Source organism: Cyprinus carpio, chromosome A5, assembly GCF_018340385.1.
Source record: "Cyprinus carpio isolate SPL01 chromosome A5, ASM1834038v1, whole genome shotgun sequence".
NCBI lineage: Eukaryota > Metazoa > Chordata > Actinopteri > Cypriniformes > Cyprinidae > Cyprinus > Cyprinus carpio.
The window spans coordinates 11614485-11641160 of record NC_056576.1 but is presented as its reverse complement, the minus strand read 5'-3'; positions in this window follow the sequence as shown (position 1 = coordinate 11641160).

Below are 26676 nucleotides of genomic sequence, written 5' to 3'. Positions count from 1 at the left end.
GGTGTAGGGCTGTAATGACTACTGATTTTTACTTGCCCTTGTACTTGTCTTCCAGAAAAAGCTAGCCATTAGCCAACCTTATGTGAGTGAATCCACAATACGTAGGGATGCACCTGAGATATACCATTTTGGACAATTTAATTGCCATTATTTAATTATGATGTAATTGTAGGGGTGCACTATTTGACCAAAATCTTATTTCACTATGCAAGTAATTTTATTTCACAATAATGGTATATGTTACCAATATAAAACAATATTAAACTTAGAGCAAAGATGCACATACAAAATAAAGAACAGATTCAATAAAAAGAAAAATATATATAAAATACGGAGAAATGAATAATTTTAAATGTAAAAACATTCAAGCTGCTGGCCAGTATCAACGATCCAATAATATCTTTTCATTTAATGTGGTATAAAAAAAAACACTTCTAAATAAATTAAAAGTAAAAAAAATTCAATAATAAATAATTAAAAAAAAAAAAAAAGTAAAAAAAGATGATCATATAATATATATAAAAAAAAAAAAATATATATCTATATATATAATATTTAATATATAAATTAACATTATATATTAAATTTTATTTTTATTATTTTTTTTAAAGCTATAGGTGGACTGTAGACATCAAACCAATTGTAATGTAAGTGTATGCAAAATCTGCTTATGAGAGTTGAAAAAGTGTTTTAAAATTGTTTGTGTCTTTAAAGATTAACTGTCAGTGGAGGGGTATGTCTGTGCATCTGTGATGATGTAGGTGCAGAAATTAAAGTGTGTGCATGACTCCATTACAGATCATTTTGATCGCATTGTCATAAATGGTTTTGTTAGTGGCTGGAATTTGTTTCAAGGTGGCTTACAAGAATAGTGGCTTTGTATGTCAACGTTTTAAATCAGAGGTGTTCCAATCCTGTGCAAACCTGGAGGAGGGAACAGCTTCCTGCAGAGTAGATCTCCCACACACCTGCCTGGTTTCTTAGTAACTCTGAAGATTCTGAAGATTTTGATTACCTGGTTCAGGTGTGTAATCAGAACTGGAGGTGAACTCTGCAGGATGGTGACCCTTTCAGGAGGCAGAATTGGGCAACCCTTGCTTAATTGAACCTCTGACCAATCTTAGCTTGCTTACAGCATGTTATGAACTTAAAATGCTGCGTCCAAAAGCTCATGGCATCAGGGGGCAGCAGATGTGTTGGTTTAGTGTTTGTTTTTGTTTATTTATTGGTAGGTATTTAATATTCTACAATTTTATTTTAATTAAAATGTTTAATTTAATTACTTTTTTAAAGTTTAAATAAAAAAAGGTTAATTTAATTTCAAAAGTTAATTTAACAAATCAATTAAAGAAATATCACTATATATTATATACTATACGTAGTATTTCTTTAATAAGAATTTAAATTTCTAATTTTATTTTATTTTATTACTTATTATTTTATTAATTATACAATTACCAATACTAATTTCTTTTTTTTTTTCTTTTTTTTTTTTTTTTTGCTTACAAAACATTAATGCCATAGAGGTTTTTATGTTTGGGCGGGGGGAAACTTCTCTTTTTAAAATGCTTCTCTTTTGTTGACAACAGATGTATGAATGACACTCATTACAAGTTTGGGAATGATTTGACAAGTGTCATTTTTCAAATGCATGGTATATGCGGAACTTCATCATCACAGGACTTGCAGAGGAGATGGACGTTCGGTGTGGAGCAGCATGTACTGTCAAAACCCCTCAGAGACACTGAAAAACACTATTTTTATGAGCTAGCTCACACGACAGAAACATCAGATTACACTTATTTATATAATTTCAATTGCCGTCTTTGCAATCTGATAAGTTGTTCTTCTAAACCATTTTGCATACTTTGGCATTGTTAGAATTAATACAAAAGTTATCAGCCACTGATGTTTCATATACTTTCCAACTCCCATTTTTTTTCCCCCTTACTAGGCATTTCGTGCTTGGTGAGTGTTAATTTTAGGCCCTGTTACAACCCATGGAGCTTCCCATTATTCAGTGCTTAACAATACACACGCATAGAGTTTGGGGTCGATCCTTTATAGTCACAGTTCACACATGAACACACTGCTGCTCGATTACTCGCTGGCAGCTTTTCATTCTGGAGCCTTGGGGCTTTCCCAGACATATGATCGATTAGACTTATTCTTCCAGCGTGCGCATATAAGCAGAGCTCCAGACTACCTGCCGTAACGTCCCACCAGCTCCGCTCCTATCTTCTCTATCACATTCGCTGCTTTTGTTTGAGTTTTTATAATGGGCAATAATTAGTCTCCACCATCAGCACGTAAAGATCATTAAATGGATGAAGGAGCACTACAGTACGTTGCGGGGGTATAACAACCGAGTCTCTCATATTAGTCACTGACAAGATTTTAGGTGGATATTTACATCCATACACAGTCGAGTTATTACTAATTGTTTATTACTTAAGCTAAGACACTTTGGTGTGATGCAATCTAAGTGTATTTATGTCTGAAATTATGATTATCTGCAGGAGAGTCACTATGGAATATGTCTATCCTATCTCAATTACTCTCCGTCAGCAGAGAGACAGATGCATGCTGGCAGAAGGAAGATGCTATTGTATTCTGCTAGTTGAACGATGCTGCGACATCAAATCCACTCCTGCTGGTGTCGTTTGGGTCTATAAAAGATGTGTGATGTCTTTCATTTCGCCACCTGCTATCTGTTTAGATGGGACAAATCAAAATGTTTTACCTCCTACCGATGATGGGGAAAAGTCTCCCAGCCGTTGTTTGTTTGTCTAGAAATTCACAAATCTTCTGCCCTCATTGTTGGCCGAGAGAGATTGAAATAGCTAAAAATAGCTTCATTTGTTTCCCTCTAAAGCACTTACAGAGTTTGTGTTAGTTGGTATTTTTCCTTGGTTGTGTGTCATACACATGGAAAGACTCAGGGCTTTGAAAAGCACACCTCAGCAGACGTTTGAATCGGACCTAACAAAGCCAAAACATTAGAAATGTCTTCTGTCCACAGTCTAGACAGTTTAAAGATTCTGATCAGTAGCCTTAAGTTTTTACTTGTGTATATATCTGTACTTTAACAGAATTTTTTTTTTTGTCCCGCCCCACATTGATTAGTTAACATAAGCAGTTAAAAAATGTTAATTATCTTTTTGGATTAAATTGGATTTCTACAAAATTTGGAAAATAACTACTTTATTACTTTAATGGATTTTTTAATTTAATTTAATTTAATTTTTATTTTATTGTTAAAAAACTCTACAACCAAGGGTTTTCAAAGAGGTTTAGACCAACCTTTTTGGTCCACAATCCATTTTCTAAAGTGTAGTAACTAAAAATATTTTAAAATTAACAAACTCATTTACTTAAGACTATAACAAGTTTATTTCCGGTAAATATTATTCGAAACTTCAAATCATAGAAATATTTTGTGAACCTTTCTGCATCTCTGGTGACTAGCAAATGGAGTTGTGACAAGAGTATTTATATTTCAATTAAGATTTTTTATTTAAATCAAATTATGTTAATTCTCAACTCAAGGTGACCCTCAAGGCCACTTTCCTGCTCAAACTCACCTGCCAGTAACCTGACTGTAAATCCTGAAGACCTTGATGAGCTTGTTCAGGTTTGTTTGATTCGGGTTGGAGCTAAACTCTGCAGGAAAGTGGACCTGCTTGTTCAGGTTTGTTTGATTCGGGTTGGAGCTAAACTCTGCAGGAAAAGATCAGATTTTTACATTATTTTAAAATTATTATTATACTGAGGTAGATGTGATTTGACTAGCTTAATATTTAGATTTTTTTTCCCTCTAGTTTAACATTAGCACCTCTTCTGGCTTGTTTATGGTAAGTCATTATTCCTTATATTATATCTTATATTGCAACCAGCCTGTTAGACAAACTGCGTCTAGGAGGAAGTTATGAGTTTTATAATGAATTCTCATTTGATCACAGTTTTGGAAATAATTCTTCTGTCTGTCCGGTTCTTTTCAAGTGTGCCAACGCAGCTGTCAAACATGTTTCAAGAGAAAAACATTTACACTATCACAATGTGATGCTTGGTGAACAAAAACACTGTGGATTTCTTCTCAGTTGATTTTGCCACATTTTTTCCAGTGTTCTCAAATCAGCAAGCACAATTGTCTACGGCTTTGCATATCTTACTGTTTAACAGATTTGTACTGTTTTCACCTAATTTGCAAGGCTAGGTTCATTTATTATAAGAATTTCATTAGTTTAGTTATCTACTTTTGTTAAAATGAATTAAGAATAAAACAATACATCTATAGTATTTTTTAATCTTATGTTAATTTCAACAGCTTACTAAGCATTATTAAAAATTATCAAAAGTTGTGCTTGTTAACATTAACACACTGTAAATTAACATGAACTAACAATGAACAATTTTTTTTTTCATTAACAAACATTAAGAAAGATTAATAAATACTTTAATAAATGTGTTCATTGTTTGTTCATGTTAGTTAATACATTTACAAACATTGACTTATGGAACCTTATTGTTAAATGTTACCCAATACATTAACCAAAAAAAAAAAAAAAATCTTATTTTTCTTTGAAATGAATACTTTCAGCATGAGGATCAAGGATGAATTAAATTAATCAAAAGTGACAGCTAAGACATTTATAATTTTACAAAATATTTATTTTTAATTAATGTTTTACAGTAGTACTGTATTTACTGTATTTTTGATCAAATAAAATGCAGCCTTGATGAGCATAAAATAGCATAGTATATTGGAGGCTTGCCATGATAAACAGTGCTGACAGTGATACTGGTGTTATGGCACTGGTGACACTGGTTACGTCACTTGCCCACCGCGGGACCGACCCCCACCATCGTTTTGATTTTTTGTAGTAATAAAAATCATTTAGTTCAGTAAAAGAATTAAAAACTGAACACGGCTGCTCCATGCAGCGTGTCGAACGACAGTCACATCACAGATCAGATTTCATTTCTGAGTCGAGCTGACTGACAAGAAGAGTGAGGTGAGACAGACAAGACGATGGCGGATGATTTAGTTTTGAAACGAAATGCAAAAGCCGTTATGGCAATATTTTGATTTGAAAAGCCTGTTGGCTGTTTATCTAATATTTTGAAGTTCTTTTTTAAACATTAATTTCTTAAGTTTCCACATTGTTGTGCTGAATTTTTTACTTTATTTAAAGTTTTGACATTTATTTATTTAGTTTGACATCAAGGTGTTGCCATGCCTAGCTTTCTTAGGTGTCTTTTATTGGTCATATAAGTTTTTACTTAACCTATTTCCAGTTTTGCATACCTATTTAAACTTTATGTAAGTTATTTGTTTATTTTATATACATTGTATTTTGTTGTTGCATTCAAGCAATGAGGGCCGAATTGCCGCTATTTGAAAAGTGAAAGTAAAATGCGCACGCCGCTTTTAGAATCTATTTAAAAGATAAGGAAAGTGAGAAAAAGAGGGAACGCCACCTTTCTCAGGAGATTGTTGTGAGGCAAAAGTAAATACTTGTAAACAAATTTACGAAGTATAATTTGCAATCACATTGTTTTTTTTGCACAAAAAAGATCTGTGCAGTCAGTGTCACTATTTGATGTGCCTGATGTGCAATGTTTGAGAAGTGTGTCAGTAGTTAAAGGTATAGTTCACCCCAAAAATTTAAATTTTGTCTTCATTTACTCTCTGTCTATACAACACTATGATTTTCTTCATCAGTGGAACACAAAATAAGACATTTTGAAAGTCACTAGGGTCCAAAAAAAAAAAAAGAGCTTTGTGAACAATTATACAATTACCAACACTTTTTTACAAAATATCTTTGTATACACTTAATAGTCACTTTTTTTTTTGTATCCTGATCACACAGTGTTATCGACAGTAGCATTTTTAAGGGAAAAATAAGTTGATTTTAAATTTCATGGCATCAACACATCTCAGAAAAGTTGGGACAAGGCCATGTATACCACTGTGTGGCATCCCTCTTCCTTTTTATAACAGTCTGCAATGTCTGGGGACTGAGAGAGACAAGTTGCTCAAGTTAAGAAATAGGAATGTTTCCCTTCTTGTCTAATACAGGCTTCTAGTTGCTCAACTGTCTTAGGTCTTCTTTGTCGCATTTTCCTCTTTATGATGCCACAAATGTTTTCTATGTGTGAAAGATCTGGACTGCAGGCTGCAGTTATTTCAAGTACCCGGATCCTTCTTCTACATAGCCATGATTTTGTAATTTATGCAGTATGTGGTTATGGCATTGTCACGTTTTGTAAATGCAAGGTCTTCCCTGAAAGAGACGATGTCTGGATGGGAGCATATGTTGTTCTAGAACTTGGATATACCTTTCAGCATTGATGTGCCTTTCCAGATGTGTAAGCTGCCCATGCCACACGCACTCATGCAACCCCATACCATCAGAGATGCAGGCTTCTGAATTGAGCACTGATAACAAATTGGGTTGTCCTTGTCCTCTTTAGTCCGGATGACATGGCGTCCCAGTTTTCCAAAAAGAACTTCAAATTTTGATTCTTCTGACCACAGAACAGTTTTCCACTCTGCCACAGTCCATTTTAAATGAGCCTTGGCCCAGAGAAAACGCCTGCACTTCTGGATCATGTTTAGATATGGCTTCTTTTTTGACCTGTAGAGTTTTAGCCGGCAATGGCGAATGGCACGGTGGATTGGGTTCACCGACAATGTTTTCTGGAAGTATTCCTGAGCCCATGTTGTGATTTCCATTACAGTAGCATTCCTGATTGTGATGCAGTGCCGTCTAAGGGACCGAAGATCACGGGAACCAGTATGGTTTTCTGGCCTTGATCCTTATGCACAGAGATTGTTCCAGATTCTCTGAATCTTTGGATGATATTGTGCACTGTAGATGATGATAACTTCAAACTCTTTGCAATTTTTCTCTGAGAAACTCCTTTCTGATATTGCTCCACAATTTTCCCTGCAGCATTGGGGGAATTGGTGATCCTCTGCCCATCTTGACTTCTGAGAGACATTGCCACTCTGAGAGGCTCTTTTTATACCCAATCATGTTGCCAGTTGATCTAATAAGATGCAAATTGGTACTCCAGCTGTTCCTTATATGTACATTTAACTTTTCCGGCCTCTTATTGCTACCTGTCCCAACTTTTTTGGAATGTTGTAGCTCTCATGAAATCCAAAATGAGCCAATATCTGGGATTACATTAAAAAAAAGGTCTCACTTTCAAACATTTGATATGTTATCGATATTCTATTGTGAATAAAGTATAAGTTTATGAGATTTGTAAAATTAATCCATTTCTATTTTACTCACAATTTGTACAGTGTCCCAACTTTTTTGGAATCGGGTTGTATATAAAAACTATATTTATATCAGCTAGTTGCCAATATTGTAATTTTTTTTTGTTTGAGTTGAAGTACTAAAATGACTATTACTAAAAGTAAAATAATAAATGTAATAAATAATTTTTCCTGAGGCTGTCCACTGAAAGTTTTGTCAGATTTAGATAATTTTTGGACAGTTCCTCCCCAGTATATTGTTAAATATGTGCACACACATATTCACATTTAATAAGGGATGAGTTTTGTTTTAATGCCTGTCATGCCTTGAGTTGAACATGTTCTTGTGTCTCCTTGTAGCAAATGAAGATATTATGCATGTGAAGTTGTAATAAAAAAAAAAAAAAAAAAAAGAACAAAAAAAGTTTAAAGGCTCAATTGTGAGGTTGATCATTTTATAATTTATTTGTTTTTTTGTGAAAACTTGTTTCTCAGCTGTAAATCAATTGCTATTACATGGTCTAACATAAAAAGAAAGCCATTATAAAATGTACCTGAAAAATGTGAAACATTGGACACAACTATGGGGCACCATTGTTCAGCAGCAAGCGTCACAACAAAAAAAGGAAGCTCAATGTTGATGTAGGGTAAATATGTACAGTTGTATAGGCTCCATTCCTATATTTTGCCTGGGGCCCTTAATTCTCTAAATCTGCCCCTGCATCCGGTGTCCCCACAGTGCATCAGTGCTGCGGCTGCCTACTTGTGTGGCCTAATGTTCAAGCGCCCCACCACTTTACATCCATAAATCTCTTTCTCTCTCTCGCTCTTTTCCTCTCCAATAGTGCGCCTTCTCTCTCATCCTCATTAGCCAACTCAAAATATTCATTTGAACAGACACTGAGCATCATTAGTTTCCTGTTAGAAGACATGATGTATAAGAAAAGGAAAAAGACTCAGACCTAAGGATCTCAAGGGAATTGGTCTTAATGAAAATGAAGTCCTACTCAAGATTTTTTTGTTCTTTCATTCTGCTCAGCATACACAGACAATTTTGTTGATGGCTCATATATATGTGTGTGTGTGTGTGGTTGGGATGACCTGTTCATCCATTTTAGAACTACAGAAAGCACTTGGCTCCCTCTCTATCTCTGTAAATGTGCGTAACTGTGTGGTTAAGCTGGCCCGTAGACGTGATAAGTACAGGACTTCTGGGTAATTACATTCAACAAGAGAGGTGATAGGAAGCTAAACGTGTGTGTATGTGCATGATTACATTAAACTGTGAAGTAGATGGAGGGGTCATGAGCACTTGTGGCTTCCCAACTGTGCTGGAGCTGTCTTATTACCAGTCTGGTCTCATTTCGTATAATATCTAATCTCAAAAGCACTTAGCGTGGGGCTTTTGAACACAGAGGGCAAGGCCTATAGACGGAGAGAATGTCTGAAACAATCTCTCTTGCAGCTCTGCATCCCCACCACACGTCTCTAACAAGCACAAACATACACATATCGAACTCCCAGAAGAGGCTCAGAGCTTATTTCTTGATCTAGCTGACGTCTGATAGCGGCATTGAGTGGGTTCAGTACAAACGTATGGAAAAGGTAAGCGGTCCCTGAGGGCTCGTGTATCGTTCATCCAGAGGTAAAACCTCTTTATCTCTCATTCCCTGAAGACCTACAGTATCTAAAATCTTCTTGCGTGCACAGGAAGGGGTCACGATTATGTGGATGTTTTTTTCCAAAAGCTCTGTTACTGCAATTTAATTCTGATAGCAGTAAAGTTAGAAATTGTTCACTCAAAAGGGCTTTTCACACTTGACATAGTTAACGGCTGGGTAAAAATTCTTGATTCATGTTTTACTCTGCTTATTCTTTACCTAGGGTTAACAATTAATCCTGGGTATTCATGAGCTGCCGTTTCACACATACATTCCTATACCCTGGGTTAATGTTATTTTTTGCATATTTGCAATGTCATTGTAATTTAATTTTTAACACTTATTGTCAAAATGTTAACATTGTCAAAAATGTTAAAAGGTACAGTTCAAAAGAGTGTAGGCAGGTATGATTATTGAAAGAAATGAATACTTTTATTAATCAAGGATGCATTAAATTAATAAAAAGTGACTGTAAAAAAATCTATTTTTTGGTTGTTGTGATTATTGAATGATTTTATTACTTTTATTAATCAAGGATGCATTGATTTCAATGTAAGAGACTCACACGGGGCACCACTGAATGTAGTGACTTTAGAAATAAGTAGCACCACAAGTGTAATGGCTTTGGGCTTTAAAGTGGTCATATGATGGTTAAAAAAAACACATAATTTTCCACAGACTGTACATTATTGTTGCTCCTCTATGCCCCGCCTTTCTGAAATGCGTAGATTTTTACAAAGCTCATTGGTCTGAAAAGCAAGGTGTATGCTGATTGGCTAGTTATCCGGTGCATTGTGATTGGCCAAATACCTCAAGCGTGTGATGGTAATGTTACGCCGCTTAACATACTGTGATGGAGTGTACTGGAGTGATAAAAACCCATTACAAACGAGGCTTTTGTTGCATCCAGCGGGGACATAATTACTGATTATAATGACTTATACTGTGTTTTTATGAGTTGCGTTGCCATATCGCGCCACGTAAACTTTGAGTTGTGTTGTGTTTAACGCTGCGTTATTATGCGTTGTGTTGTATATCACTGTTCATTACTCGCGTTTTCATATTCTTTAAATGCCAGACCATCCTTGCAAAATTGGAACTGCCCCACTTTATAGAAACAGCCTTTGTGTGTAGACGGCATTGTAGGCTAATTTCCCAGGATCAGGAAACAGTCCTCCGTAAAATGCGCTGCACACATCTGAATATTTGGGTTAAACTTTCTGGAACAGTGTTGTAAATACAATTTAATGACTGATTCCTAGTTTGTGTCCTCTTTTGGAAGACCAAACAAAGGAGTTTAGCTTTCACAACGAAAACACACAGCATCTAACACAACATGGCGCGGCGGCAGCACAAAACAACACTACAGTGAGAATCAAAGCTATACCTTCTTTCTTTGCATGAACAGTTTTGGCAGTTTTCATTTATGCAAATCTTCCCACACAGTGACCGTAGCTGTAGGGGTGTGTTTAAACGAGATTTTTAGGAAGTGTGATCGAGTCTTAACTTTTATAAAGAATATCTCTTTGGGTTTGAGACTTTAGTCTTTGCAACTTTAGGGATCCTATCTACTGTATGCACGAACAGCTTGTAACACTCCAAAAAGAAAGGAAAACTTGAAATCATATGACCCCTTTAATTAGGGATGCACCGAATGTTCGGCAACCAAAATTATTTGAATAAGCGAAAAGACCAAATAAATTGTACCGAACAATGACGTGACATGATCTACGCTGGTCGCCTCTACGCGACCAGCGTAGAGGCGCACACTCTTTATAATGCAATAAACATGTCAGCAGTGTGGAAGCATTTAAAACTGTCCGAGCAAGAAACAATCATTAAAAATCATTACAGAAGAGCAAGAGACTGAAGGCTTGCATCACATGTCTTCGATGAGAAGAGGAAGGGGTGATTGTTGCTGGTTACTGACTGTATCATGATTGAAATCGTGAAATGGCCTTAAACAATTAGTAAATTAACTGCACAATGTTATGTTTTCTAATACACACACAAATTGCATAAATTGTTAGCCTTGGTGAGCTTCTTTCAAAAAATAAAAAAAAACCTTAGTGGTATGTTAAAACTATGCATTCATTTATTTTTAAGAAATATTAACCTAAATTAATGTATACACTGAATGCAATTTAAGTTAATTGCTTTTTTTATGTTACCTCTATCATTTTGTAAAATGTCCATTTCATTTACTTAATTCAGTGACTTTGTGCAATCATGATCTGGGTTTAATGTTGCTATTTAAATGATTAATTTTATTGTTGTGATATTTTATTTTCAGATGGACAGGGAAAAAATGCATCTGGAGTAGCTGTGCAGAGTGACAAAATTTACTTATTCATAGGAATGTGCCTTGCCATCAGCAGACATTTGTGTGCCAGTTTTATTCCTTCAAGCATTAGCCAGAGTATTGTTGTTTGAAAACATTGGTGAGGACATTGGAAATTCTGGTTATATGGGCTGGTTAACTTTTTGAGCTTTGGCACCAGCTCCCTTTGGGTCACAAACAAGAGTAATAGGTAGAGATTGTACAGATTGAAAACCTTATCTCCACTTTAAAACAAAGTTAAAAACAAGACAGGACTTGATTTTTGTTGCATTGTTTTGAGCAAACATAAGAATTTTTCAGTGAGGGTCTCCTACTCAAATCGATTGAGCATGTGAAAGGAAAAACATACATCATCAAATATAGCCTAAGAATAAGTGTGCAAGTAAAGTTGGCAGAGAAAACAGATTTCGTCCCTGGAGTTGAAAGTCAGTCAGTCAGAAGTCCCACTTTTCGATATAAACATTAATTAAGGAGCACAGGCGCCCTGGAACAATCTCAAGTCAAATGTATCCTGTCCACACATGGTTTCTCCTTCAGAGGGTCTATATGAACATCTTGACCCCTTGAACAATTTCCATCAGACATTGGCCCTGGCAGTTAACCCCAAAAAGACAAAAATAATGATGTCCCATAATGCCTGGTCTCTTAAGACCTCAGATGCAACACATACAAGCCTGGCTGCCAAAAGAAAACAGACTGTGCTCTTATCGCACAAAATACGATGTAGAAACACAACTTGTTGCCAAACCTGAACAACACATAAATTAGAGAGACATTTTCTTTCTATATTGAACAAACCATCAGAAATTAAAGCTGAAATCAGATTGTCTCGAGACTGCATGAGACTTCTGAAAATTCAAAGCACTATTAAAAACACTATTAAAAAGAAAACTATAAAAAGTGGTTTGTGTAGGTCTGTATGGTTGGAGGAGGTCAAGATAACGCAGATGTTTTAAGAGAGCTCTGCAACCACTATCTGATCCTGGCTAAAAAAACCTTGAGATATCCCAGTATCTCTCTCGCTCTTCGCTCTTGACATTTTTTTCTGTTTTCTTCTCTGAGCGTCACAACATAACATAGTTTGGACTTTGTTTGCACAGTTTTCTCTGTTTAGTTAGTTGTCATGGTTTCTGATTTGAGTTCTTCACTATGTTCAGGTGTGTCTTTTTAATTATCCTAGTTTGGTCTGTGTATATAAGTTTCTGTCAGTTTGTTTTTGTTGGGTATTGTGAATGTCTCTTGCTTGGATTTTCATATATATGTGGATTTTTTAAAGGACTGCTTATCGTTGTGTTTGTGTGTGTTCATGCGACATGTATATGTGACAAAGTCTTCATACCTTCTCTGCTTTTCCACTCTCACATGCTAACAAGAAAGTCAGAAAAGAGTGTTTTTAAACGTTGTGCATTGCAAGAAATATGTATTTTTTGTCTTGTCTTATTGTTAAAAAAAATCCTCTAAACTTGTTTGTTTAAAATAAATGCATTATTTAAATAAAATGCAATAAATGTATGTATACTTGTAAACCTCACTATACTTGTTACATTTATGCTTAAAATTAGAAATATACTGATATAAAGATTGTATCTTAAAAGCTATTAGTTTTTAATGGGTGTTTACTTTTTTTAACTGTAAAACAAAAATACTAATTAAGACAATTATCCTCTGTAGTGCAAAGGTGTCAAACTCATTTTAAATTTTAATTGACTTCAGAAAGTGCTGCTTTAAAAAAAAAAAAAAACTTATGTAATAAACCATGGGAAACCAAACATTTACAAAGTTAGGACTAAAAAAGACAACATACATCTAATTTCAATTTAAGGCTTGCTTCTCAGTCTACTAAACTGAATATGTCTGCCTAGATTTCTGTCCATCTCTGTCTATCTGTCTGACTGTTTCGCATGTCATACTGGTTAGCAGATTTCAATCTATGAGTTGCACGTGGCAGGACTATTCATATCGAGAGACAGCCATCACATCCATCAGTGTGACGGTCAGAGCCTGGAAGAGTAGTCGTCGGTGTATACAAGCTCCTGACGGTCCCCTTGCTTATCTGACAGTGTGAAGACAGCAGAGATTCTGTGGTTTGACTAACTCCTCTATCTGACAGGAGATCCTTAACTAGCTGTAACTGAAAAGAAACTCCACTAGAAAACGCTGCCAGTACTTTCCTGCTCTTGAATTTCTTCAGGACAATGTGGGACAGCTTTAATTCAGCTCTGTTTTAACCTCAGGTTTGCTTTAACCTTAGCTTAGGTCCAGCTCTGCTTTAACCTTAAGTGCTATAAAAAAGTAAAAAAAAAAACCTAGCTAACTTGTTCTTTCTGCTCTAACCCCTTTGACAGTTTAGTCCAGGGCTCTGTAACCTGTCGTACCATCTCAGTGCACTCCTATGAGCTTCTGATCGTTATGAAGGTGTGTGTGTGTGGAAAGTGAATGAATCCGTTCCGGTCATCCCTTTCTTCTCCAGCCACGCTTTGTCACTCTGTACAATCAAATTTCACCCCATTCTAAGTTTGAAAGCATAGATAGCTGATTTATGTGTGTGTGAGCATCAGATCGCTGTAAGTCCCAGGTAGTCTGCTCTGGGCCAGTGTGTTTGAGCTGAGTTACATGATTTGGCCTGGAGTAGGGAGTCATTTTTGTATTTCCAAGCATCTGTTTTTTTCTCCATCCAACATAACTCTGATACTGCTCTATCACAACCATAAGACATGTGAACACAGAGGCTTTCAAATGGAGGTCACCCAGGGGCTGCAATGTGGGTGCTGGAAAATGTGAGATTTGAGAAAAAATAAAAATGTATTTTCATGCCTGTCGTGTTCACTTAGATTTACTAAAAACTTCAATGCAACACCAACTTCTTTGGAAATATATTTAATATGAAAAGTGATTGACAAATCTGGACTGAATTTTAAATTTCTTCTTAGTTTATGCATGTAATATTAATTATGAAAAAAGTAATATGGTTCATATTTTTCATATATATATATATATAATTATATATATACACACACAGATATAGATAGATAGATAGATAGATAGATAGATAGATAAAAGATGTAACTTATCACTGTGATGGCATTCCTGTGATGGCAAAGCTGAATTTTCAGCAGCCATTTTTTCATTTATGTCTTCAGTGTCTCAAACGTGATTTATTTCAAGATTCTCTTTGATCAATAGAAAATAAAAATAAAAATAATAATAATATATTATTTAAAAATATAAATCTTTTTTAATTGTATTATTGCCTTTACTGTCACTTTTGATCGATGTTTTAATGCATCATTGCTTGATTAAAAGTATTAAAAATACCAAAACTCACCCCAATTTGTGAACGCTATGTGTAAAAGAATAATAATAAAAAGTTATGAATGCCATTCCTCTTTGTAACAGCACTGTGAATGGCAAGGTTTCTGTCTGATGAATTGCTGGTGACATCCTATTCTAAGGACAGTCATCAAACCTGCTCTGCCCTTGAGAGAAACATAGCAGCTGAAAACTGAGGATTTAATAGAGTCGGCGTGGGCAATACATATTTTTTTTTCTCTGAAGTCTACATTTGCATTTGTTTTGACAGAGGACAATGTGAGAGGAAGAGGGGGTGATATTTAAATGGTGCTGTTTTGCTGTCAGAGTCAAGGTAAATCTTCCGGCACAAGATCTCAAATTAACTTCCCCTCAGGTGGATGGAGACAGCAGTGAGAATGAACTAGTTATTTTTGTAGATAACACAGCAGCGCATTTAAAGAGTTGAATGGATTCATAAATGGGCAACATGTCGGTGGTTATGTGCAATTTCATTTTATTGCAAATTAACTGAGCAGAAATTTAGAAAAGCCCAGCAGATAGAACATGGATCAGATATCATGCAGAGATAAAAAAGAAAAAAAAAAAAAATTGTTACAACCTGTGCTTTGATAGATTAAGTGTGCTATATCTGAAAAGGAAAGCAATAGAAGAATTTTTGAGGGGAATTCAGCATTGCGTCTTTGACTAGGACACTTAACTGCAGGTTGGCTCCACCAGAACTGTCCGTGTGTTGGTGGTGTGCTTTAAGTTGCTTTGGATAAATCATCTCTGCTAAATGAGATGTAGCCACAGGTAACGTCCAATAAAGCCCATATTGATGTAGGAGGCTTCAAAAAAAAGACAGAGAGAGTTGCTTGGGGAGGTTTTTTTGGCAGTTATGAAAGAATTAGATCACAATAAAAACCTCTAGAGGGAAACTTCAATAAGGAGAAACAAACAAAATCAAAGTGCCTGTGTAATTACAGTCAGGAAAGTCAGAGAGCTTTTAGAAGATCACTGAACATCAATATACACGTCAACTTATATCACGGCTCACGCAATATTAGAGACAGAGAGATTATGCTCTGCTTTTATGTTTTCACTGCTTAATACCACAATTCACACAACACCTCATGTCTTTTCCTACTGGTGTGTGTTTGTGCGTGTAGGTTAGGTTTTGCATACTGTATATTGTAGGATGAAATGTTCCTACAGTGATCCTAAACCTCACCTTCATTCACCCCGATTAGGGAAATGGCCTAATAAACAATTATACGAATAAAGTTTTACTTAAAATTTTTAATTGCTGAAAGATATTGTGTTAGTTTGGAGGTAGGTTTAAAGGATATAAAATATAATTTAGGAATAGTTCACTCAAAAATGAAAATTTGTTGAATATTTTCTCGCCCTCAGGCCATGCAAAATGTATATGTTTATTTGGATTGAAACAGATTACATCTCTTGCTCACCAATAGAACCTCTGCAGTGAATGGGTGCCATCAGAATGAGCATCCAAACAGCTGATAAAAAAAACATTACAATTAATCCACACGACTCCAGTCCATCAATTAACATTTTAATCCACACAAAAAAATATTGGTGTGACTGTACTGCTCTAGACACGTACATGGATGTGAGTGTTTAGCATGCATCCTTTTCAAAAAACTGTGATTGTCTGTGAGAATGACTAATCCAATCAAAATGTAATGCTGATGGTGACCTTATGGTTGTATGTATGATTGAACAGCTGTATTGTGTAGAATTTTCCAGAAAGGTGAAGGCAGTGTATTATCGTACCACTACTAAATGATGAGTAATTGCAGTAATTGCAGGATTGCTTGATAATTGTCACTTCTCCAATTCCACCATATACAGTCTATATATGGCCACATACACAAAGCAGAGTTTTTGGGAGTGGAAACTTCATTATTATTTTTATTATTATTTTATTCTTTATAGTGTATCTGACTCAAAGTAAATTCTTAGCAGCTGGAAACGCAAACAACAACAAAACTACATGAAATCAGCTGTGCATGAATGCATGAATGTTACAGTTAACTGTATATACTGTATGAAAAATACAGTTATGTCTTCAGTGCTGATTCTATTTGATGTGTCTCAGTTTTCCATCCTCCTTGTTATCACTGCAGCAACCAGAGTAGACGAGACATCATTGTGTTGACTATGCTGTCTGATTTGATAATCATTTGTTTTTCCATAATTTTCATTGGAATGTATTTGGTTTTTTGAATGTTCTTGTCACTCTCAAAACGAAACTGAATGCGCACCGAATGGGATTAAGCAGCAGCAATACTTGCATTTAGCTGCACTGTGTATATGGCCTGTTCCAAACTCTTCTGTGCTGAATCTTCTGACCTCTCTGAACAAGAAAATGTCCTTCATCTCAATAAGAATAGCCATAGTCAGTGGACTTGCTGTTCCTGTCTCTTTTTTTTGTACTATCTGACTTCTGCCTCAAGTGTGACTTTCACATTTTGGCGTTTATAGACTGGTATGTAAAGCCATGATTTTGGCCTTTGTATTTTACTTGAATATGTTAATATTCACCATACATGCACACACAACTTACACCCCCCCACCGCCACCAAATTGACTAGTGGAATCAGGTGCACACTGTAATTTTTCCTCATTAAATTTTTTGTAGGGGTGTCAAACAGTACACAGGAAGTTCGATGCGTACCATGGTTTGTGGGGTCACGGTTTTGATTACGAGTTTGGACAACAGGAAAGAGAATTGTTTAATCTAATGATTATTACAATGATTAATAGACTAATTGTTGATTATTTCACAGATTAACCATTAGGCTTTGTTCTATTATTCAGCTTTTACAATATTAAGTTTAACATATTCTAACTAATAAATAAAACAAGGTAGGCCATCACTGCAAACTTTGAAAATGTAAAAATAATTATGATTAACTATTGTACAATTACAAATATTTAGAATTTTTTTTTTTTTTTTTTTTTTCCAACAACAAAAACTAAATATGTTTGGCAAACAAAATGAGATGACAGACATAGAGACTTCTCATTCACCATTTAATTTAATTGTATGAAAAAATTAACTTAATTACTGATGCATCATTCTGACCTAACATCTCCTTTTGTAAGTCCATATGGATATGGAACAAAAGATAAAGGTAGGTGAATAACGACACAAAAGTATTTTATTCAAAACATTAGCTTTCTTAAAACACTTTATATTGTTATTATAATCAAAACAGCCCTAACAGCTAAATTAAGCTTTAAATCTATGCAAACCAAATTCTCACTTTAATGTAATAATAGATTGTGTTTACTATAAAAAAGATTTTTATCATTAGCTGGCTCCCACTGGAGAGCTGCTTAATAACAGAAAATCAAAATTCTAACTGAAAAAGCGAACACTCACACGTTTTTTTTTTTCTTCCTATATTTTGAGCATCGTGAACAGTAAGCTTGATCTGCCGGGTACAGTATTTTCTCCTCTTTAACAGACTTCATAAAAATTCAACACAAATTACATTTTGGGATTTTTATTGAAAAGCAGTTTGTGTACAATTCTGGAATAGAGATCGGCCAAAATAAAACTAAAAACCGGTTCTGATTTATAGATAGTCGACCCGAAACTTTCCCACCACTGCTGATTTAAAACATGCAGGCGCTTGCGTGCCATCTCAACTCGCCGTTCTTGTTTTGGGGTGATGCATAGATGTTTTTCTTTTCGTGCTTTTTTTCCTGTTGTAATGGTTAGTGTTGAATAAAACAGTATAAAACCAATACCAATATTATTTTATATTATTTTATTTTATTTATTTTTTGATGCTTAATGCTATAGAAAAGCAACGAAAGTTTTTCAGGAAGAGTGGTTTCAGCTTGTTTATTTTTATATAAAAGTATGGAATGCAGCTGGTTAAAACAATGGTATAAAGCTATTCAAAACATCATTTAAAGTAAATTATAATAATCATAAATAATAATCGCGATTACAGTTTCAAGGGAATAATCGGCAATTATGATTTTTGTCATAATTTTGTAGCCATAATGTACAGTTACAACCTGTTTAATATATATATATATATCTATAGATTCATATATTATATATAATCTCTCTCTCGTTCTCCTGTGATTCTGATTTTCTCAGTATTTCTTTCTTTATTATCTTTCTCCCTTCCCATAGTTAACAGTAATACAAATAACACATGTCAATTTTGTGGCCCTTTTTCATTCCACAATCATGTTCCTCTCTGCACCACCATCAGATACAGCTACTCTTTCAATTCCTGCTTGTTTATTTTTCATGAGAATCAGGGCTTTGGCTCTGTGACTGATGGGTTCACTCTGATTCCTAATAAGACCTTAACTGGCCACTGATACTCAAGCACTCTGTGCTTTCTCTCAAGACATTCATTGAAAAGATATCGTACAAGATCTCACTATGTTGTTCCTATCCCTCGATGGGTGAACCCAAAGTCAAGCAATTCAGATCCTTTCTTCTCGTATCCACGAGTCATCAGAACTTCCAACTAACTGTGTCTACAGGACCATACATATCCTCCTTAACATTGCCTCTGGATAGGCAGTTTAAGAGCAAAGACGATGCTGGATTAGTTCCAGTAGAAACAACAGCAGCACACACTGTTTTCAGTATGTCAGCCAAGACCCAAAGCCAATGTTCCCTTGCTCCGACGCACTGCAAAAAAAAGTTTGCATAATAATTTCCCTGCAGCCAGTACCTGCCATATAAAACATCCGGAAACACGTCGAGGTCATTGATTATTCTGTAAACGTACAATATTGACATATTTACAGCATCTAAATGTACAATACATAAAGTATTTTTCACATGAACAGCTTTACAGAAAGTATTAATCCTTAATGACTATTGCAATGGTGGTATTAAACTTATTTTAAATAGTGTGATATTCAGTTTCATATCAATGGCATTATGTTTTCTATTGGCATTATATTAAATTGAGTTTACCTCATTTAACTTACTAATGACACGATAACATTTCGTTATGTTCTGTGTGATTCTATCTGCTGCCAACTCAGTTAGAAGGAATGGGCAATAATGTTAAACCAAGACTAAACTTGAAACCTGTTAAAAATTCATAAGATTTCAGCAATCCGTTTAAACCATTACTTATTCATGAAATATGTACTTTGTTTGCTGTGAGGACACAAATGGCAGTTTGACAGCAATTAAATTGATACAAATATCTTAAGGATATTAAGAGATTTTTAAATTACTTTTTACGTTTTTTAGTTTGTAAAGCCCTAGTAATTTTATGTTTTTAAATGTTTTATCTATGTCCAAATTGTACGTTTCAGCTCCAGTCAAAACTTAACAAAAATTTTACGTTTTGTGCTTGTAAACGTTTCTGTACTAATACGTAGGCCTAATTATGTATAAACAATGAGAACACAGTTTTGAATACAAGATCAAAGGAATTGGGAGATCAGAATACTAGAATAACAGTAAAAATAAAAAACGGCACACTATACAACACACAACAACAAATCAATTATAACTATATGTTGACTATAATATGTATAAACTAAATAGTATACTTACTAAATTAACCAAATAAACAAAATAAGTCTTTAAAATAAATAAGCAGCAAATCTAAAAATGCACTCTGTTTAGCTTTGAAAATTTTACTAAAAATTACATTAACTGTAGTTGTTGTTGTTTGTGTGGCTAGAACTAGTCATCCTTACTTGTTAAACTTTGGGTAAACTTTTGGTTCAAAGGTAAAGTAGTTGAAATACAGTTTTGGAGTCTAATGGATTTTGGAGGTCTAATACTCGTTACAGCCTTTTATCTAGTCAAGTGCAAAACGATCTTAAACTCACTGTAGTACTTCGGCGGCATTTGGTGTTCTAAAGTTTGAATGCTGTGAGCGTGTGGGTCATTAAAACGAAAGTTACTAGTAATTTCAGACGAAATGCATGATTTGTGTCATACAGGCATGCTCTCTCTTTTGCTTTGGACAGCTCCTTCTGTTACTCTAGTTTTCTTTTTCCTTTGTCCAGCATCCCAGCATGCCTTTCGGGGCGCATGAATATGCATGTAACAGCATTATTTGCCTTATTTGCAACCGGAAAGGAAGAGCACACAAAAGGAAAAGACCAGCAGCATGAGTGGTGTGTGCGGAAATGTGGATGGAGGGCTATAGGGCATCTGGAATGATGTATTAATGTATTTTACATAATATTAATATTTTTATATTATATTATTAAATTATTATTAAAGGTTAACTATACTGTAATTAAATTACAAAATGTTTTCTTTAGGGTTTTGTGTGTGAGTTTGGTTACTTTTATAGTAATATTGTAATTAGCTTTATTTAATTATATTATTATTATGTTATTACTAGTAGTTATAAAATTAGCTAGTAGTTTACAACTTCTGAAAATGGTGTCCCCCCATGGCTTTATGGAACCCCCCCCCAAAAAAACCACACACCCCCCTGGTATGCTTATGGAATGATGGGAACATATGCGAAATGCCAATATATCTGAATCAGGGTATTCAGGTGCTGAATTACTTGCTGCAGAAAGCATGAAAAACAAATAGAATTTTGAGATCAAAGTATGTCAAGCTTTTCAATAATGTTAATCAAAAATCAATTAATAGTTAAAGGATAGTGAAATGTATGTGGTTTTTTATTTTTTATAGATCTCAGATTAGCATATAGCAATGTGTTCTACCAACATGATTACTAGGCGAGTCAAAGAGAGGAATGAAAATCTTGTTTGTCTGTTCTGCCAGAGATTGTTTTGTAAATCATTTTGTGAGCTTTTCTGCTGCCTAGTCTATTTAAAGAAAAAAGGAAGGTGTCAAACAAGTGATGTTCATGTGAAAGACTGATGAAGAGGAAAAGAGTGTGTCTCCCCACCGACAGAAGGTGTTCCTAGTTTTCTTTTTTCCTTAAATGCTAAAAATGCCTTGCCATCACCTCCAAACACAGTCAACAATTAAGATGTGCCAAAAATTGTTTGTGCGTTGGTGAAAAGAAGTTTTATTGCAGTGCATAATAATTGCATTATTTTGTTGAGCTCCTGTCATTTAGTCAGGAACTGCATAATAATCAACCACCAACCTGTTAAAAAAGATTAGTTGTTGCCTGCAAGGTAATTGGTTACATCATTTCTCGCATGCTATGTCTCTCACACCATGACAGTGGCAGCTTTTACATCAAACTGATGGTATAGGCCTGTGTGGGTAGGTGTGATGGTCTCAGTGTGTGTTGTTGAGAATGGACAGTGTCAAGTAAATACCTAAATTACACTTGACTTTGGGCCTGACAGCATCCGTGGTTCTAAATTTTCATTTTGTTCTCTTGGTAAGACCGAGGGGACAGAGCGAGAAGTCAAGCAACTAAGAGTGTTTAGATCCCTAAATGGATTGTTACATGACACCACTACGGTTCGAACAATGAGGTCAGAAAGATTTTAATAAAAAATAAAATAGGAGCTTTTATTTAGCAAGAATGCAATATAAATTAGTTCACGAAGTGATTGTAAAGTCTATTTACTATCATTGCAGAAAATGGTAACTTACATTAATGCTGTTCATTTTTAGAACTTTATATTCCAATCAAAGAATCCTGAAACAATTAATTCAGCACAAATTTGTCACACACGGGGAGGGGTTTTGGAATAAACAGTACCATCTTTGCAATGTGAAATTAACAAACTGCATTGCTTCTCATAACAGGTTAGCTCTTAGTTCCAAAACATTTTGCACTGTCCTTATCAAAATACAGTCTACTTATCTGTGTGAGGACTTCACAAATATTCCAAGCTGATGTTCCAAACAAAGCTTCTTCTGTTCCTGTTTGTGTGTAATACCTGCCGATCTGCAAAATCCCTTCGGAAGGTCCCCGAACAGGAAAGATTTTTTTAACATTTATTATTAATCTTATCAACTTTTAATTAACATTATGTGTTATATTTTATGTTTTTAAAAAAATTCTTATCAGCATTGTGATCCTTAAAAATGAGTTTGCGGAGCTGTAGTGGCTACACACAAGTTTTGAAACAAGGTTCAAAAGGTTTCGTTGTCATGATTTATGTTATTACATTATCCTTAACTACATTTTTTTAAAAATAAATGATTATTAAAATATCTTAAATATGTGATATATAGTTAATATCTGTGTATATATATTTTCAACAAACCCAAAGTTAATTTCTTATGATATGACACCTTTGAAGTGAGATTATACTGTGTCGTGTTTGTTACATGGTACCTATCAATCTTTCGTCCCAGTTGACTTTCTGAGGTTAATCACCCACACATCGGATGTATATCTATCTGTCTCTTTGTCTTTCTGTGTCAAAAAGCAGGATTTCCGTTTCAAACCAGGTTTAAAAAGCTGCACCACACATATACTAAAAATCTGTTTTTATCAACTCCATCTTTTAAGAGGTCCCAAGCTCCCTTGCAGATGTAAGGCTTATCTTTATGTTCGTCCCCCGTTTCCCCCCTTTCTTTTCCATCACATCTCTGCCTCCCATTCGTGCCTCTCTCTTCATGTGTCTTACCTGCGATGCAATTGATGTGCCAGCTTTGTTGTTAAAACAAAAAGAAAAATAAAGCTTGAAAAGGTTCCCACAGCGGAAGAGAGAAAATTTGCCTCCAAAAAGAAAAATATAGAGAAGTTATGTGTCACCGTTGTCCCCCAAGTAAGCTGTCAGGCCCGACCAAACTATCAAACTCTTTTCAGACAGAGAAACAAGAGGAGGGTTTGAGAAATTCACAATGGAAGGTTAAGCCTGAAACAAATACACACACCTAACGCAACACGTGACATGACTAGCAATGCAACCGGAAAATGATAGGAAAAACTGCAAATGGAGGGATGATGACAAGATCGGTGCCCAGTAACAACTTCCTGAATCACCCGAGGTAGTACGTTTCAGCCAGCAGGAGAGCTGAAACTAATCTAGTTATGCAGAGGACACTATCCATTAATCAGAGGTTAAATTAAGTCGATGTGAAACTAAAAGACCAAACATCTCTAAAGCCAACTGGTATCTCTTTTCACTCCGTGGCAATGTGTCCTAGTTTAATGTCTAGATTGAGCGAGCCCCTCTTATCTTTTTAGCCTATGCTTGTTCTAAATCTTGAGGCCCAATTACTTAAATAATGATTGTGGTGACGTGACATTCAAAGAGTCTCCTGTAGAACTCTGCAATCCCATATGGTGAGATCTGTTTCCCGGACAGAGTGTGGGGGGGCCTGTGGTCGGTGGTGTGGCACTGATCCAAGTTTCGGATTGTGTCTAGCAGGAGCGGGACGCAGTGGGAATCCTGTTGCTTAGGCATTAATTGTCTTTGATACTTCAGCGTATTCAATGTCATGTCATAGAGGGGATGTTCTGGTATTGTTGAAAAACATTGTTGCAAGGGGTGTGACAGACCAGAGTTGAAGTAAGTAGTCATTTGGCGAACCGTGTACCAGTGCCAGCTCACGGACAGTAATGGTAATAGTTCAGGGTTTGCCTCATTGGTAGCTGGGTAACAGTATTTTTACTCTGTATTAAGTACATTCACTACATATATAGTGTTACTTTGTACTCTGAATACATTTAAGAACTAAAACATTTTGAAATTATTCAAAGTGAGAGAAATCACATGCGCTCTTGAGAAGTGATGGTAATGGTCCAAATTGATGAGAACCTTCTACTGAGCTGATCAATGAACTCATGCAATGGTTCACAACAAAACAATGAGACAAAGAATGAATGGTGATTAATAAATTGGACTGTCCAGTTTTCTAATTTAAGCGTCAACTGATTGTGTGATCTGTCTTTAAAAGGCTTTATTATAGGACAGATTCCTCTCACCCCTATATATCTATTTATTTTTATTTTGTTTTTACCACGCTTGTCTTTTGGATAACAAAAACCCATACTGTAGCCCTTTATCCTCTTGTGTCAATTTGGGAACGGTGGAAGGAAAGGGGTCAGTAGAAAGGGAGAACTTCCAAGACAGAACAAGACAATATCAAGCTTGCAGGAGTCTGGAACGCAGCAATGGGGGCTAGATGGTAACCTTTGTTCGTAAAGCTGCAGCTACTCTTCTAGACGAAGAAAAACACTATCAGCGTAGGAGGTATAATAAGCACCTCTGTTACGGTTCCACCGTCTTAGGCATGTAAGAGAGAGCCATGTCTGCAAATGTTGTGCCCATTCATCGTGCCTACGTTTTTCAACCAATGTAGAAGATTGAGGCCCTATCCTGCATCACCGAAGTAAAGAATGGTAAATAAAAAAAGAGATAACAAAAAGACAAGGTCAACAGAACACTTAAACCTGTTAAACACAGACATGGATGATGGTTTATCCAGCTATGTTCTGGACACATCAGTTCAGCTCAAGCGAGGGGAACACAGTTGAGCATTGTGAGTCAACCGGGTTGAGCAGGGTCAAGCCATTTGGAACCTAAAATTGGGGACGCCTTCCGGTGGCTATGCACTTCCAGACTGTTAACAGGTATGAAAACGCTGTATGCAGTTAAGATGTTGCAAACTGGATTTTGCCGTTTCATATTATGAATAATCCTAAACCACACAGGTTTGTGAATGTATAGTTTTGTCCGTTTACTGCAATTTGTGCTTCTTCTGTACTTTTCTTCTAGTATGTACTAGCGCCAATCAGAACCTGAAATCTGGCACTTATTTAAGACAATAGCTTATTTTGATTTAAAACGTTTGGTGGCCAAACAGTTTGGTCACAGATATCTATCGACTATATCTGTTGCAGTGTTGGGTTTTGTTTCAAGTTTAAGTTTCAGTTTTTATTTTGCAATTTTGCTTCATGCCATGATCTATTCAGATGATAGATAGTCATGTGGTTCCCTTGTTCCTCTTGTGTTACATGCATGTGTTCACTTTAGTTCATGTGTCATACTTTCATTGGTTTATTGTCTCATCGTCTCCATGGTGTGCTTCAGATTCCTGCTTTATGATTGGTTGTTCTTGTCATGTGTACCTTTTGTTTGATATATGCTTAGCCCCTCAACATCTGTCCTTGCCACTGCCAAGGAAGGGAGCATCCCTGAACCCCTTGCCTTTCCCTGTCACTACGCCATGAGGCTGTCTCCTGAGCTCTACCCGCTATACCTGTCATTACACTTAACTATTGAGGCTTCTCACAAACTCTCTGCATGACATGCTATAGCCCCACCTAGAGGCCATTCAAGGATATTCTGCCTGTCATGTTGTGGCACATGGAGGCTGCTTACAAACTCCATCTATCGCATTGATCCTGTCTATATCTTGCTTCACCATGACCTCCCTGACCTCGTGGTGGTCATGCTTCTCCGTTATGGTAACCCTGATTCCCTCGGCCTCCACCCTGGTAGGTCATCCTGCTCTATCGTGGACGGATCACTTGGTCCCCGCCTGCTCCCCACCCGGCTTCCTGCTCTCCCTTTCGCCACCCCTGGTCCTCTGGCTCCATCCTAGTTCCATAATCCTTCATTGTTGCTCCCACGGTCCCAGGTCCCTCCCACATGCTCTATGGTCTAAAACCCCACCTATGCTCCCACCGTCCCTCCCACTGCTCCCACAGCCCTGGGTCTCCAGTGAGTTCCCACAGTCTATCAGTGCTCCCACGGGCCCCAGGCCAGGCAATGCTACCTATTTCAAGCCTGCACCTCTGCTCCCCACGTCCCCAGAGTCCCCCCCCACCACTGCCACCACTGGCCCCTCTGCTTCATGGTCCAAGCCTAGGCCCATGCTACATGGCCCATGGTCTTGCCCCCTGCTACTGGTCCAGCTGCTCCACGGTCTGGCCCGCCACCACTACAGAGTCCAAGCCATGATCCAGGACCTGTTCCCCTTCATGGACATGGCCCTACCATTACTGCCCTATTCCGTCCTTCGCTCCCCTACTTCCTGGACTTTTGATTTATGTTGTGTTGGGGTGGGTGTATGTTAGGGCTCTGGAGCCCCCTTCGAGGGGGGATAGTAGTTGGTTTCTTGGGTTTAGGCTCTTATCTTTTATTTTTTATTATCTTGCTTATAGTCATATGATTTATGGTTCCCAAATGGGTTCTTGCTTCTGCTCAATGTGCCAGTTGTTATTAGG